Source organism: Cavia porcellus, unplaced genomic scaffold (genome assembly GCF_034190915.1).
Source record: "Cavia porcellus strain 051 isolate PalLab524CR breed Dunkin Hartley unplaced genomic scaffold, mCavPor4.1 scaffold_4, whole genome shotgun sequence".
Taxonomy (NCBI): domain Eukaryota; kingdom Metazoa; phylum Chordata; class Mammalia; order Rodentia; family Caviidae; genus Cavia; species Cavia porcellus.
The window spans coordinates 64,164,197-64,178,504 of NW_026947487.1; the positions used below are offsets into that span (position 1 = coordinate 64,164,197).

Genomic DNA, 14,308 nt, shown 5'->3' on the forward strand with positions numbered 1-14,308 from the left:
TTCACTTGATAGCAGGATTGTTTATCTTTCAGCTATGTCAATCAGGAGTCAGCACACTATGAGTGCTGGCCAGGTCATACCAACTACTGCTTTGAAGGACGCAGAAGGGAACAGGCAAAAGAAACTCAACACTAGAAGAATATCTCATGACCCATGAATGGTATCAGATTTTGATGTCCATAAATAAAATTTTATTGGAGGCTGGCCACATTCATCTATTTTCTCGTGGTTGTTTTCTTCCACAATTGTAATCTTAATAGTTGTGACAGACTATGGTTTGCAAAGCAGCAAATATTTACTCTGGCCATTTATTGGAAGTTTAGTGACCTCCCCCCTTACAATTTTCTAAAATAAATTTTAGAAGACAGTTTAAAAATGCTACATGGTCTCTGATAAGCCATTGGATAACTTTTTGTTGTGTTGGTACTATGGATCAAACTCATGATCTCACGCTTGGCAAGCAGGTGCTTATGCTGCTGAGCTATATCCGCAGCCCACTGTTGGAAAACTTTAATATGACTGCTGAAAATATTTTCTTAAAATGATAGTAAGCCTACGAGATGTGATTCTAAGGCTATTTAAACAAAAAGTTTTCACAGAATTACTGTTGTTGTATACAGACACTTGGTTTATGTCCTGGGGTTTAACCCTGAATTAGCTCATCTGTGAAAATCACTGAGTATTTTCTGTTCTGTACCATGGGTGTATTTGTGTTCCCTTACACATTTATAGATGCGTTTGTAACATACTTGGATCAATGGAAGCCTGAAAAATACAAGTGTAAATGGCACCAAGCAATATGAATCAGGAGGCTGATACAGGCCGCTGAGTATTCCAAAGCTGCAGGATGGGAGCCAGACCTGGAGGGGCCCTCAGCACAAGCTGGGTGTGTAGGAGAGTTCTCTTTTGCTACTGAAAGTACCTTTTCTTTTGCAATAAGGCCCACTTCTCCAAGCATTCCCTAACAAACAGTGCAATTAGAAATGTTTTGCCTTTGTTTTTGCAAGTTTTTTTGCCATACCCCTTCCTTTTGCCTACTTCTAGAACCTCTGCCATTTCTTCCTACCCTTTTCTTGTAGCATAATTTCAGTTCTTTCTGGGCTTCTTTTTGTACTTGCTGTCTGAAAGGATTTTTCCCTAGATACGATATTACTGCAGTGGGAGGTGAGATCAAGCGATGTTTACCTTGAGGTTCATTTTCCCCTTCCCCTATGACAACTTCCTTTTCCTTCTACCAGTGGCACGAGAAAAGTCCCAATCAGCTGCTTGCGCATCACCAATGACCGCCCTAAGTGCAAACCCCAGACAGACGTTATATGTATGTCCCCATATTCCACGTCCAGATCAGAAGAGGCCCGGCCGTCTTTGGTCGTGGGGCGCTTCTCTGCATCCTCAGAATTAAGGCTATTTTACTTTATATTCTCTCTTTTACGCGCTGAAAACCCTATCACTGTCCACATGCCTCCTGCATGTAGAATCTCCAGAAACCATCACCCACCATGGGAAGCTGAATTGTTAACAATGTCAGAGTTTTGAGCTGTAGTTTATGAAAACCTCGACCTTCCACTTGGGGGTATTTGTGTACTCAGTGGCTTGTCTCAACACAAGACAATGCTTGCCTCTATTCCAAATGTCTCTTGCTATTTCCATAGGGAATTTGCCACTGGGACTAGAAAAGAGATTTAGGCCAATTTTCTGCTGGAGCTAAGGGGTTCAGTGGAATTCCTGACTGTGTTTCCTGGGGGTGAAAATAGAGTTAGTGACCTGGAAACTACTAACTAAATGTATAAAACTTGAAGATATGCTGATGGCAATTCTATTAGCTTTTCCTTTTAGAAATTTTAAAAGGAAAGTCAGACTCAGGCTTCTACAGTTATAATAGAAAAATTAGGGCACTTCCTGAATGATTCAAGCCAATATAGCTTTGGGGGATTTTAATGATTGGAGAATGGCCCTCAACTCTCTGCTTCACGCAATCAAGATCACTTGGCTGTACGCAATGCTGACAAAGAGATGTTGGGGTTCAGGCTTATTATTCACGCTTTACAGTTTAGGGCTTTGTCATTCAAAATGACAAGCAAGACTGGTGCCATGCAAAATAGAATATTGTCTTGATTTTGTGCTTAAGGATCAATTTTTAAAGAGTACATTTTAAAAAACATGAATGCAATAAGGAAAGTCTCATGTAAGTAATTCCCTCTGAAGTGTTAGGAAACCTGAAATAACTGCTTCACTTCTCTAAGTTCCTATCAAGTAAGAAACTGTGTCCAACTGTACTGTGGACAGTATGAGGCAGCTCTTGTCACACTGTCAGCAGTCGGAACACTTAGTGTACGATCCAACTTAACATTTCTAGATGAAAAGTGGTGGATCTTAATTTAAGGAATTAAAGAAACGAGAGATGGGCACTTCTTAGAATAAAGAAGAAAATTGTTTATCTTTTAATGTGTGCCAATCTAGAGAGCTTCCTACTGTGAAACAAAACTGATTTCTTTCTCTTTTTCCACCTAAATGGCTTGGAGAAAATGAAAGTTAGCGTGAAATCATCTTTCTCTGGATGAATCATTGTGGGAAAGTAAGTTTAGCACCATGTAAACCTGGTGGAACCATGCTAGTTGGGATACCTTGGGCATTGTTAAATCTTTGCAATGTAATTACAAATCTTACATAATGCTGTGAGCTGTGACCGGAAGTTAGTTCAGTAAATATACGTTGGAAGTGTAAACAAACCAATTATTAGCCTGGTTATCACTGCGAAGTCACAGATTTCATTTGTCTTTGATTGAATAAATTTCCAAAGTACTCCTAAAACATTTAGATTTTGGAAATGAATATAAATTGAAATGATTCCAATGTATTTTGATGAGTGGCCTCATCCCCACAGAGGTCATCAAAGAAAATCCAGTAATTATGATTATTAATTACATTGTTAACACTGCCCTATGTCTATAGGTACCAATAATAATAATAATAGTAAATTCATCTTTAACAATATTAAAACAGATGAACATGGTCTATGTACATAAGATAAAATTTAATACACACTCTAGGAGAACATTAGGCTAAGAATTTGAGAACCAGAAAAAAAAAAAAAAAGAATATGAGAAAAAAGTGCTAAAACTCTCCCCAGATTTCTGGGGTCCTAACCCTCTGAGGACTTAGTGCTCCTCCACAAGTCCTGGTTCTGGACTAACTAAGGAATGGGCTGCGAAGGGCGGTGGCTTTAGAAAACCTTTGCTCAGCTTGCTGGATTCAGCATCCTGCTTGAGTGCCTCCCGCCTTCTTTCCTTCCTGCCTGACTCTTTTGTGTTTGCTCTAATTGTGTTTGAAGAGGGAAGGGTAAAACGCTAATTGCTGCCTTGTAGGAGACAAAGATGTGATAAAGGTTCAACTCACCCTTTCAGTTTCACACCGCAAAATAGGATGGGGCTCTTCATAGCAAAGAGTGATTGTTACTCTGCCCAGAAATTGAAAATATAATTTCCTTGTGCTAGATCAGTTGAATAATTTCAAAGGTGCTACAGTAAGAAAATATAAAGACTACAAAAATAGCTTTGTTGTACAAACTGCATCTTTGTCAGAGTAGCTGTTGTACTGGACTTGTTGTTAGACATATAGGAGAAATTATATACAAGGTGCCTGTTCACACCTGGCCATTTACAAATGAGTTGCCATTTGGCTTCAAAGACTGAGACTTAAAGAACTAATGATCAGAATTCAGGTCTGCATTTTGTCACTGTTCAAATTATTGGGACAGAGGAGCCTCCCTTTGAAGGCTGCCAGACAGCAATGGGCTGTTGACTTTGACATATATATTAGGAAACCAGAAGGGGTATTCACCAGCCCCTGCTGATGGAGATCTCCTCAGGGTGTTCCATGAATTCTAATTCAGGAAGGCTTCCCCCAAAGAGAACCAAGTGCTAAAAAGAAGAAAAAACCAACCCAAAACTCCTACAAGGGAGAGTGAGAAAAGAAGTAGAGGAATGTGTAAATAAAAATGTAAATAGCTTTTGACAAGTGGTGGAATTTAAGGGAGGACAACATCAGATATGTCAATATCTTAAGTATTCAAACTCATTGAAAATCTAGTAAGAAACAAGGAAGCTGGGAAATAGGTCCTCCTGGGAATTAGGAAACCATTTGCTATCAAAATAGATAAAATGAATAAGACTAGATAATTTAGGGATTATTTTCAATTATAGTAATTTATCGAACTGACTCCATAAACTAAATCTGATAAAATTCTGGGAAATAGACTTCACCAACCCCTATCTACCTAATTAAAAATTAACAGGACCTTTGTAAAAGGCTGCTGTGGTTTTTCAATAAAAAAGCAACTCAGAAAAGAACAAATAATTCAGTGGGTCCTTGGGTGCCCCACAGAAGGCTCTGAATTATGAAATGCGTTCTTTCCTTGAAGGCATTCCTACATAATTAGCCATATAGGTTAATCCAATCCTGCTGTGATGGCCAGGAATACAGTGAATAGATGTGATATGATATGAATAGATATGATAAGCTAAGGCTTTGCCTTAAAATTTTACAAGGAGGTGAGAGTCCAAGGCTGTAACAAAAATATGCTTAAAGAACTTAATTGTGTTCACTGTGAAAGCTGTTCTTTCATTTTTCTCCTTGAGCCACCTTTTTTTAAGCCTATACTCATTATTAATCATTTTTTCACTCCTCATCTGCAACTGTTTATTGTACCTGTGAGAAGATCAAGTGATAAACAGTCATAATGGTTTGTAATGAAATGTTAGAGACTCCTTTAGTAAGACTGAAATATAGAGTCAGAACTGAATAATTAAAACACCTTTAAGGCCCCCATTAGTTCTTTGTAAGGTAAATTCTGTTTCCCCAGGAGAGGTCTGGCTGTCTGTCTATTGGAGGCCTTTGCATAAGGTGGCCACTTAAGGATGGAAATTCTCAGTATATGACCACAAAGAAATGTGGCTCATTTTCCTTGCTCTCTTTTGTCTTCCTCTCTGCCCCAGCCTAGGTTAGATTTACCTGAGTTTTGCCTTAGTCTGAGCATCCTGGCTTGCAGACTTTTGCTATCTCCAAATACACTCTGTGCTTTGGAGAGTGGGGCTTTAGGTCAACAACTTGTGTATATTGACCCACTGATTGGCCACAGATACTGGAAATGTGTAGCAGATGCTCAGACAGAAGTGAAGAATGGAAGGGAATGATCGGAGTGTCTCTGCTTTCGGTGACACCATGGGTTTTTAAGCTGAATCAGTCAGCTCAGGATGTTTTCTTTTCTTAATAGTCACAGGAGTTTCCTGACTTGTAAACTGAAGATTGGGTTCATCAGTTATGGAGGATGCTTTTTGCATCGAGGTTTCCATCCTTTCTGACCATCTCTTTATAACCACTCATGCACCTCTCTCAAGCATGAAACTACTTCTAGAAATTCAAATTCATATTTCTCACTCCACAGGAAACATGTCCCTAAGGGTCTCATTACTCTCCAATCTAATCCATCTCCCATCTTCTGTCACCTTTCCTCCCTCCACTCACATTAAGCAACAGTCTGAAGCCACATGTTCTATGGCCCCTTCCAAGCAACCTGAAGAAAGCATTTGATATTTGTACCCAACTAGGCAAGCATTCAACAGTGACATAGACTGGGCTCTGTGTCAAAGACACCTCAAGTGCCACAGTAAGAGCAGGATTCAAGGTCAAATAAGACCTTCTTCAGGTGCATTATGGCATTCAATGTATCCATGATAGGGGCTGGGGATTTAGCTCAGCGGCATAAGCACCTGCCTTGCAAGCAGGCGGTCATGAGTTCGATCCCTGGTACCGATAAAAATGAAAAAGACAAAAAAAAAACACACACACACACAAAAAATCAATATATCCATGATCCCAGTACCATGATGGAAAAATCTGCCCCATGGAGAGAATTCTCTTCTTTGTAACTCTTCAGAGGCCTTCTTGGCTTTGTCTGGCAATAGAGAGCATCATCATATCCTTCAGCACCATCATAGGGATATGATTCCAACAGAGGCTAATGTGCTGAGCAGGATAGCAGCTCAGAGCAGGCAGATGGCATCGAGCTAGACTCCTTCAGACTATAGTTCTGCAAGTCTAGAATCTTCAGGGTGGTTGTGACTTTCTCTAGCATAATTTGGAGGGGCTTAGGACTGAAATAAGTCAGTTCAGTGCTTCTCAGATTTAGCTGTTTTAGTTAATTTGTGTTCTGGCACTCAGACAGTTTGTTGTAGTCTGATTCTGAAAGCTGGCAGTTGCTACGAGGATCTACAAGGGGTCTGCAGAGACCTGAGCACCTGGCTGAGGCAGCCCTCCAGGAAGACCACAACATTTGTACAGAGCTCCCAGAAGCAAATCAGTTTGGAGAACTGCAGAGTAAAATGGGTAATAAACTCTTCCATCTTTAGGAAATGTAGGCAGCCATGCAGAGTTAGGAGAGAAGCAGCTTCAGGGGTTTCTCACCTGGTCTAGGTAAGGAGTAAAATCAGCCAAGATGGACAGACCCCAGGCACAGTGCACTCCCACTTCCCGGACTCAGTTCAAGTCTAATAAATTCAAGATTTGTTGATACTTCAGATGGGCAATGCTGAAATCTGCAGCTTCTTACAGCTCATCTGTAGCAAACTTCTTTTCCTTTTGACCCACTGAAAGAAGAATGCTCAGGAGAGGAATGTTTCTGGGGCAGTTGTCTGAGTCACTGTCACAAGATGGTCTTTTTCCATTGCTTTGTTACTGGTGGCTCCTATGAGTTCCAGAAGTTCCCAGGTACATTTTGCAAACATAGCACCTGCATTTCCACCTCTGAGTGCAAATCTCCTGGGCTAGCAGCATTATCAAGTCCAGCCAGTATAATTCATTTGATCTCCAGGGACAATGTCTCTTGGGTCCGAGAGGAAGGAAGGGGAAAAGCCAGGCCTTCATGTGTGTACCCTGGCAAAGGCCTCTGTGAACAGTGGTGAAAAGAGCTCACTTCCTGGGCAGCTCTTCCACGTCTTCAGTGCTCAGCAGGCTCCGCCACACCAGCTCCCACAGCATGGCATCAAAATGAAGTTAGACAGGGACACATCGAGAAATCAGATTCAAAACTCCACAAGCAGCCTTCTCACGTTTCCACCCACGGCAGTCAGGGGTCCTGTTTCATCTCTTGACCGATAGTCAGTTCTTTTCCTTACTTTTGTTTTTTAATAAAGATATATATTTTATTGGTTCATGAAATGTTACTATCAAAGCAAAATTTCATACATGCACATATTTTAATCATATCATTCCTCCCATTATTTTCCCTTAAACTTGGCCCTGCAGTTCCCTTTTTTCTTTCTCTGACTTAATATTACTCTACTTTTTCATGTCATGTATTTTTTTATTCCATTTATTAGAGAAAGCATGGAATATTCGTCATTCTGAGTCTGGCTTATTTTGTTTAACGTTGTGATTTCCAGTTTATCCATTTTCCTGAAAATAACATAATCTCAATCTCCTTTGTGGCTGACTAATCCTCCTTTGGGATTACAAACCACATTTTCTTTATCAGTTTAACTATTGATGGGAACCTATCCATATTCATGCACTGATGGAGACCTAGGATGCTTCTATATCTTTCCTATTATGAATTGTGCTGCAATAAACATGGATATTTAGATGTCTTGATAGTATGCTGATTTTAATTCTTTTGATATACTTTGAGGAGTGGGTAAAGGTCAAATAATATTCCTATTTTTAGATTTTTGAGAAATCTCTATGCTGATTTCCATAATGACTATGCTAATTTACATTGTCACCGAAGTAAGTATTATTATGTTTAACATGCCCCAGATTTTCACCTTTCTGTTTTCTGGGTCTGTGGGAAGGTGTGTTCATATATTTTTCTCTGAAGTTAGAAGAGCTGTATGATTACCTGGTTCCTTGAAATATGAATGACAGTGGGTTTGCTTTTCAGCAGGGTCTCTAGAAACCAGAGTGTAGTTCTCATGCTTCTTTTGGTGTGGCGGGGATCATGAAAAGAAGAGTCACCATGAAGCCTCCAGCTCCTTGGGTTCCAGAGTGAATGCTGTAAATGAGAAAGAGATTTTGTGGGGGAAGCTGTGGAAGTCTGGGTATTATTTGCTCTACCTTATCCTGGTTGATGGGCCTTGCAAATCTGCATCTTTCCAATTACTGAACACAAACTCAGCCCTCAGTGTTGCTCTGCCAATTACAGGTCATCTTTGATTCTTCTTTCTTCCACTGTACATCAATGCTCCTGGAGGCTTTAGCTCCAAACATAGAAATTGACAACTAATTCTCACCACTTTCACCATGTCAAGACACCACCATCTTTTGCTGGATTCCTGTATAATCTAGCAAATCTTGCCTTTTTATGGCCTATTTGCCAATATCAGCCAAGGGTAGTCGTTCAGAACAAAATCTACTTACATGGCTCATACCATTGTCCATATTCTGATGATAGTTTCTCATTTCACTCAAAATGAAGTCCAAGGTCCTGCAAAATCTAAGCCCACTGGTCTCCAGCCTGATATTCTGTCTTGCAGTTCTTCCTCCAGTCCTTCAGATCCAGTCATGTTCCACTCACCAGTCAGTGGACACACTAACCCTTGGTCTCACCATTCCTTTGCCCTGGAATATTCTTCCCAAGGCGTCTCCCTTCTTTATCACCAACTTTCTGCTCAGTTATCTATATCTCCGTGGAGTCTTTTGATCCTTTCTGAATCAGTCACTCTCTTTCTGGCATTTTTATTAGTTACAATTAAGAGTATTATTAGTATTATTAGTGTTATTTGCTAGGTTCTCCGTTAAACATTTGATGGAAGTAAACTCAGTTACTGACACATGTCCTAAGAAATAGAAACTATGATTAGCCTCATTTATTTTTTTTTTAATTTTTTTTGTCTTTTTCATTTTTATCGGTACCGGGGATCGAACTTACTACCGCCTGCTTACAAGGCAGGTGCTTATGCTGCTGAGCTAAATCCCCAGCCCTGATTAGCCTCATTTAAAGAATACTGAAACTGGCTTAGAGGTTTTAAAATTTGTGAAGAGTCATAAAGACTAGCAAGCAGCAGAACTCAGGTTTATATATCTCTGTGCAAATTTAAATTGCTATGTAATTTTACTCCATTAACTAAGAGGATTTCAAAAACATATTAAAGCTTTATTTTGGCAATTTAAAAAATTATTGTCATCCCATTGGGAAATAAATGCAATTCATATTCCAGAATTAGATTAGAATTAGAATTCAGAGCTTGCTGAATTATTGTTCCACAGAATTAACGAGTCAATGTCCACTTGGATATGGTTAGCAGCAGTATAAAGGCATGGTAGCTCTGTCCTGGTCTTTCTGGTTTTTGTCATGAAGCAGAATGAAAATTGAGCAGGCTATAAAACCGATGTGACATTAATACTGAAAAATTTCATTGTATTTCAATAGTGGAGAAAGTCAAAGCAGGTGAAGCTTGATAGACGAATAAAGTTAAATCTTGCATATAGGTTCAAAATCAAATCTTGGAAATTCAAGTGGAGGAAACTTGCATCCAAAAATTCTTGCAAGGGACCCTAATGATTTAAATTCACCCTCCCTTTATGTGACTCAGTGGGGTAACACCACACAGGTGTTTTAACAGCCATTTTAGTCTCACTGAGAAAAACACTTTATTCAGATTGAGGATGAGCAGAGGACAACTGGGCTGTTTCATATCTTCCTCATCCTGCTGTTCTCAAGTGTGATTACTAGTCTTTCAGGGGAACAGTGACAAATTTGATAGCACTGAGACGAATGGGATAAGGTTGGTGAGTCTTAGGAATCAAAGGCGTAGGAGAGACTGTCACTGGGCTTTTGTACTTCTAGCCCACGCTGTCACTAGAGCCAGCCTGAAGGATGTGGCCTGGTTATGCAAAACTCGCAGGTATGTCAGGGACAGACAGAGCAGTCCTCTGAAGGCTGGAAGTGCAGGGTGTATCATAAGCAGATCTTCGATAATGGCTTATGAGATGGTTAAAGGATCATGCCGGTCAACAGGCATCTGGTAGGGGAACAATTGGGTCCTGTACCAGGGACATGAGAGAGAGGATCTTCCAGCAAAAAAAATTAGCTGAATAAAAGTGCAGAACATGATGTAGACTTCAAGGGGAAGAACATAAATTGTGACGAGAAAAGAAGAAAAAAATGGTAAGAGCTAAGGTGGTAAAATTTTGTCATTTCCAAGACAAAAATCCCCTGGCAATCTAGCTCAAGAGAGACAGGAATCTCATAGAAATTTGGGGAAAAAATTTATGGCATGTAAATGCTTCAGGGAAGCTGGTTCTGGAGGGTGATTCATGATCTGGGTGCTGTAGGTGGATCTTCAAAGGCGAGACTTAATGGATTATTATTTCCATTCTCTGGTGGATTTTATCCATCTTTCCTGATTCAAAGTTGAAAGTCAAGAATCTGGTTGACCTGGCTGAACATCAATGGGCAGCCTATTATATCAGTGTGTTCCTTTGCTTGCTCGCAAGCCTGGGAGAGATGACTGGTCTTGGTGCCTAGCAACCATCATGGGGAACGGAGGGCAGCATGTTACAGCACACAAGAGGGAGATGAAGGGAGTGGTGGCTATGGTGTATGTGCTAGGAAGGACTAAAATAAATCTTTCAGGAGCCAGAGCAAAAAGATCTTTGTAGCAGTTTTTTATGGCAGTGTAACTATTATACTGGGGCAGGTGTGGGGTTAGTGAGTAGGGTGACATAAAGTAAGACAGTGGGGTAACAGGAGCACAGGACTCATGAGCATGGAAGCTGGACAGAGGCCTCAGTCAGATTTTGTACTCCAAGTGCTTCAGTTACCTCACCTCAGTCCTGGCCTTCAATTATCTCAAAACTTAGAGGCTTAGCTAATTAACCTGTGGGTGGTACTGTGGGGCAAGCTCAGCTGGGCAGATCTTCCACCAGGCTAGATGGGGCTTGTTCAGGTGCCCAGGGTCAGCTGGGTCTGACTGAGTGATAGTGACCTTGGCTGCAGTAGGGGTGATGACTGTCCTTTCATTCCATGTGCCCCCCACAACCCACTGCCCGAGCTTATTCATCTTATTCATGTGACTTTTCTTTCTTTCTTTCTTTCTTTCTTTCTTTCTTTCTTTCTTTCTTTCTTTCTTTCTCTCTTTCTTTCTTCCTTCCTTCCTTCCTTCCTTCCTTCCTTCCTCCCTCCCTCCCTCCCTTTCTTTCTTTCTTTCTTTCTTTTCTCTCTCTCTCTTTCTTTTTTTTTTTTTTTTTGTCTTTTTGAGACAGGGTCTTAACTATTCAGTTCAGGCTGGCCTTTAGCTCACCTTGTAGCTCAGGCTGGTCTTGAACTCACAATGATCCTCCTGACTCAGCGTCCTGAGTGCTGGGATTACAAGTGTGCACCACCATGCTCGGCTTCATATGACTTTTCGAGGACCCTAAGACAAGCAAGAAAGGTCACAATTGCTTCGCAGGACTCTGTAAGTGTCAAGTTTGCTGTCCTCTTGACTAAAGCAAGTCACATGTCCAAGCTCTAGTCAAGGGGTGGAGACACATCTGGACAGGAAGAACAGCAAAATCACTTTGTAACATTGCATAGCTACGGAACAGGGGAAATTTGTTGTCATTTTTCATTTTATCAAAACCCAACAAAAATAAAACCTTGGTTTTGGGGCCTGGGGATTTAGCTCAACGGCATAAGTGCCTGCCTTGCAAGCAGGCAGTCGTGAGTTCGATCCCTGGGTAAAAAAACCCTTGGTTTTTTTTTTTTATCCCATAGACAAGGGTGTCATTGGAGGGTTTCTAGCTGCAGGGCCACGTGATAAACTTTTGTATTGAGAATTGTCACTGTGACAGTTACAAGAAAGGAGAAGGACTGGGGTTGCTGGAGATAATGAGATTGGAGGTAATGGCACCTGCTGTTAGAATGGGGATGAGAGGGCAGGATGGAGAATCCCTAACAGAATGAGCAAGTGCTGCTGTCCTTGGCAGATGAGGAACAAAACTGCCGTTTCAGTTTGAAGCACTGAGAATTTCCAGTTTCTGTTGAATTGTAAATGCTTTTCTCTTCTCATGGACGGGCACAGCCTTCACCTCTTCAAACTCCTTCTACCTTACTATTAATTCCCTGGTGATTCATCAAGAAATTGAGGTCAACTCAGCTTCCCTCTTCCTGCACTTGCTCCCCACACTCTCTTCTAACTCACCTGTGTCCACGCCACCATGGCTTCTTGCCAGGGCTGTCTGAGGACAAACTCTACTGGTCCAAAGCTGAGGCTTCTCCCTGTGTCCCTCATCCCCACTCCCCCCTCCTCAGGCCTCAGCCTACCACCTTTTTAAAAATGCATCCTAATATGTTTTAGAAGCTTGCTTTTTGGGCACAGCTAGAAAATAATCAAATGTTTGTAATCTAAAACGATTTGAACATTTGATTTGAATGAGGTGGCAGAAATGAAGTTTATTTCTGGTTCTGGCTCTGTAGCTGTAGGAAAAGTTGTCAACTGTATTTCAGGCCTCCACAGCATTTCCCCCCCTGGCTAATGCTAGTCTTTTACACCAGAAAATAGTCAATGAGGTGCTGAAGGGCCTAAAGAAGAAAAAAATACTGGAAGGAGATCAGAGAATCAAGACAGACATGACTGAGGGAGTAGGAGGAACTCATTTATGTGGCAACTTGAAAGCAGTGGTAACTAGCAGTGACTAATGATGTGATAACTGTCGACAAACCCACACATGTATGATGTGTGTGCCAAGATCATCGCCTCTCCTGGCACAAAGGCATAATCTTCGCAGTAACATAGTAAACAGGAGAAATAGATAGAGTACCCCGACTGAGAGTCACAGGAGGAAAAGAGTGGGGTTGGAGGTGATTTCACAAAGACTGCTTCCTTTCTGAGGAAAACTCCTGTTTGTCTATCCACCCATCTCCTCATTTATTCCTCCCTTCAACAAACCTTCAACCTTAAAGCAACCATCTCTGGCTTTCCCCATTCATGCTTCTGAAGCCTCCTTCTCTCGTTTTTTCTTTCCTTTATTTCTTGAGTGATAACCTTGAGTCCTCTCCACTGTTTCTGATCAGTGATATTTAGCCAAGAAACCACTGCTAAACAGCCCAAAGCAACAGCATCTTGCTGTACAAGTCAGCGTTGCTCAAGGAAAAAGTGTTCTAATGGCCTGAACATTGCACTTGAGGCTTCAGCTGGCCTTTAGAAGTACACTAGTTTGGGTAGTGAGGATGGTCCAGTGTAGTCCCTTGCCACTACTGTGGAAGCATGGCAAGAGTTGTGTAACTGGTTCCCTGCCTTCTGTGTGACACTGACTCACTCCAATTGTCACCCTTTTCATGAGTCACCAGGGGCAAAGCGGTCCTGGTTCTAAGAAATAGTACTGAAACTAGTCCTTTTAGGAAATTTACCATGCACATCAATGAAGTTAAGGAGACCACCACTGCATTACTGACCATTCATGTGATTAAACTCACACCCAGTGCAGATATTGGGCTTGGCTTTTTGCTGAAAGCTAAAATCTGGCTTCATGCAACTGTTCTGAAAGCTGATGATATGAGTAGATAGAATCAGTTGGGAGCTGCATTTCTCAAAGTGTCTGGGTTTAAAGTCCTGTGGGGGATGACAGGGTGAGCATGGGGTTGCATAAGTAATGAGATGTGGATGGCCAGGGAGGAGCAGGATGTTCAGAAGATATTTGAAGGAAGAATTCAAGAAGCCTTGGTTAAATGCGCAGAGGTGGGAACTGGAGGCAGGAAATTTCTCTATTTATTGGCCAACCATGGGGAAAGTGTGTTTGTGAATTTCTGTATGGCTTTTAGGAAAAATGACAGTGACAGAGAAAGGTGGCCTGTCATCCTACTCAGAAAAAACCCATCATCATGAGCTGAATGGAAGTGGGTGCGTGGGTAGGGCATAGCCTGGAACTTTTGAGACAGAATTGTCCATTTTGCAAGGAGAAAATGTTTAGATCTAAGGAATCTTTATTGCCATCAAGAGGTGAAAATGAAGTTAGCTCTAAAAGAACATGAGTTTTCTAAGCAGCAGGTGGGAAGTGGCTGCATTTGAAATTACTGAGTTTAAGGCCTTTTTCTCATTAGGACACCATCACAATTTTGAGGCCTTCTTCTTTTTTATGTTTTATATTAGTTTCTTCCTCATTTTCTACCCTTTGCCTTGTGTGATTCTTGCAGTTGGCAATTCTTTCTGTGGAGAAAGGCTGCCACCTCGTGGAAGTATAGATACACCAAGGCGCTCCCAAGATGTCATTAACTCTATGAAGAGATGCCTGGACCCATTAAAGTAAAAATTTATCCTCAAGTAAAATTGTG

General features: G+C 41.1%; 1 pseudogene; it reads right to left on the bottom strand.

Moving 5' to 3' along the window:
- Nucleotides 1–6,016: 6,016 nt before the first annotated feature.
- On the bottom strand, nt 6,017–12,269 carry LOC101789063 (PRAME family member 12-like; annotated as a pseudogene).
- Nucleotides 12,270–14,308: the final 2,039 nt, after the last annotated feature.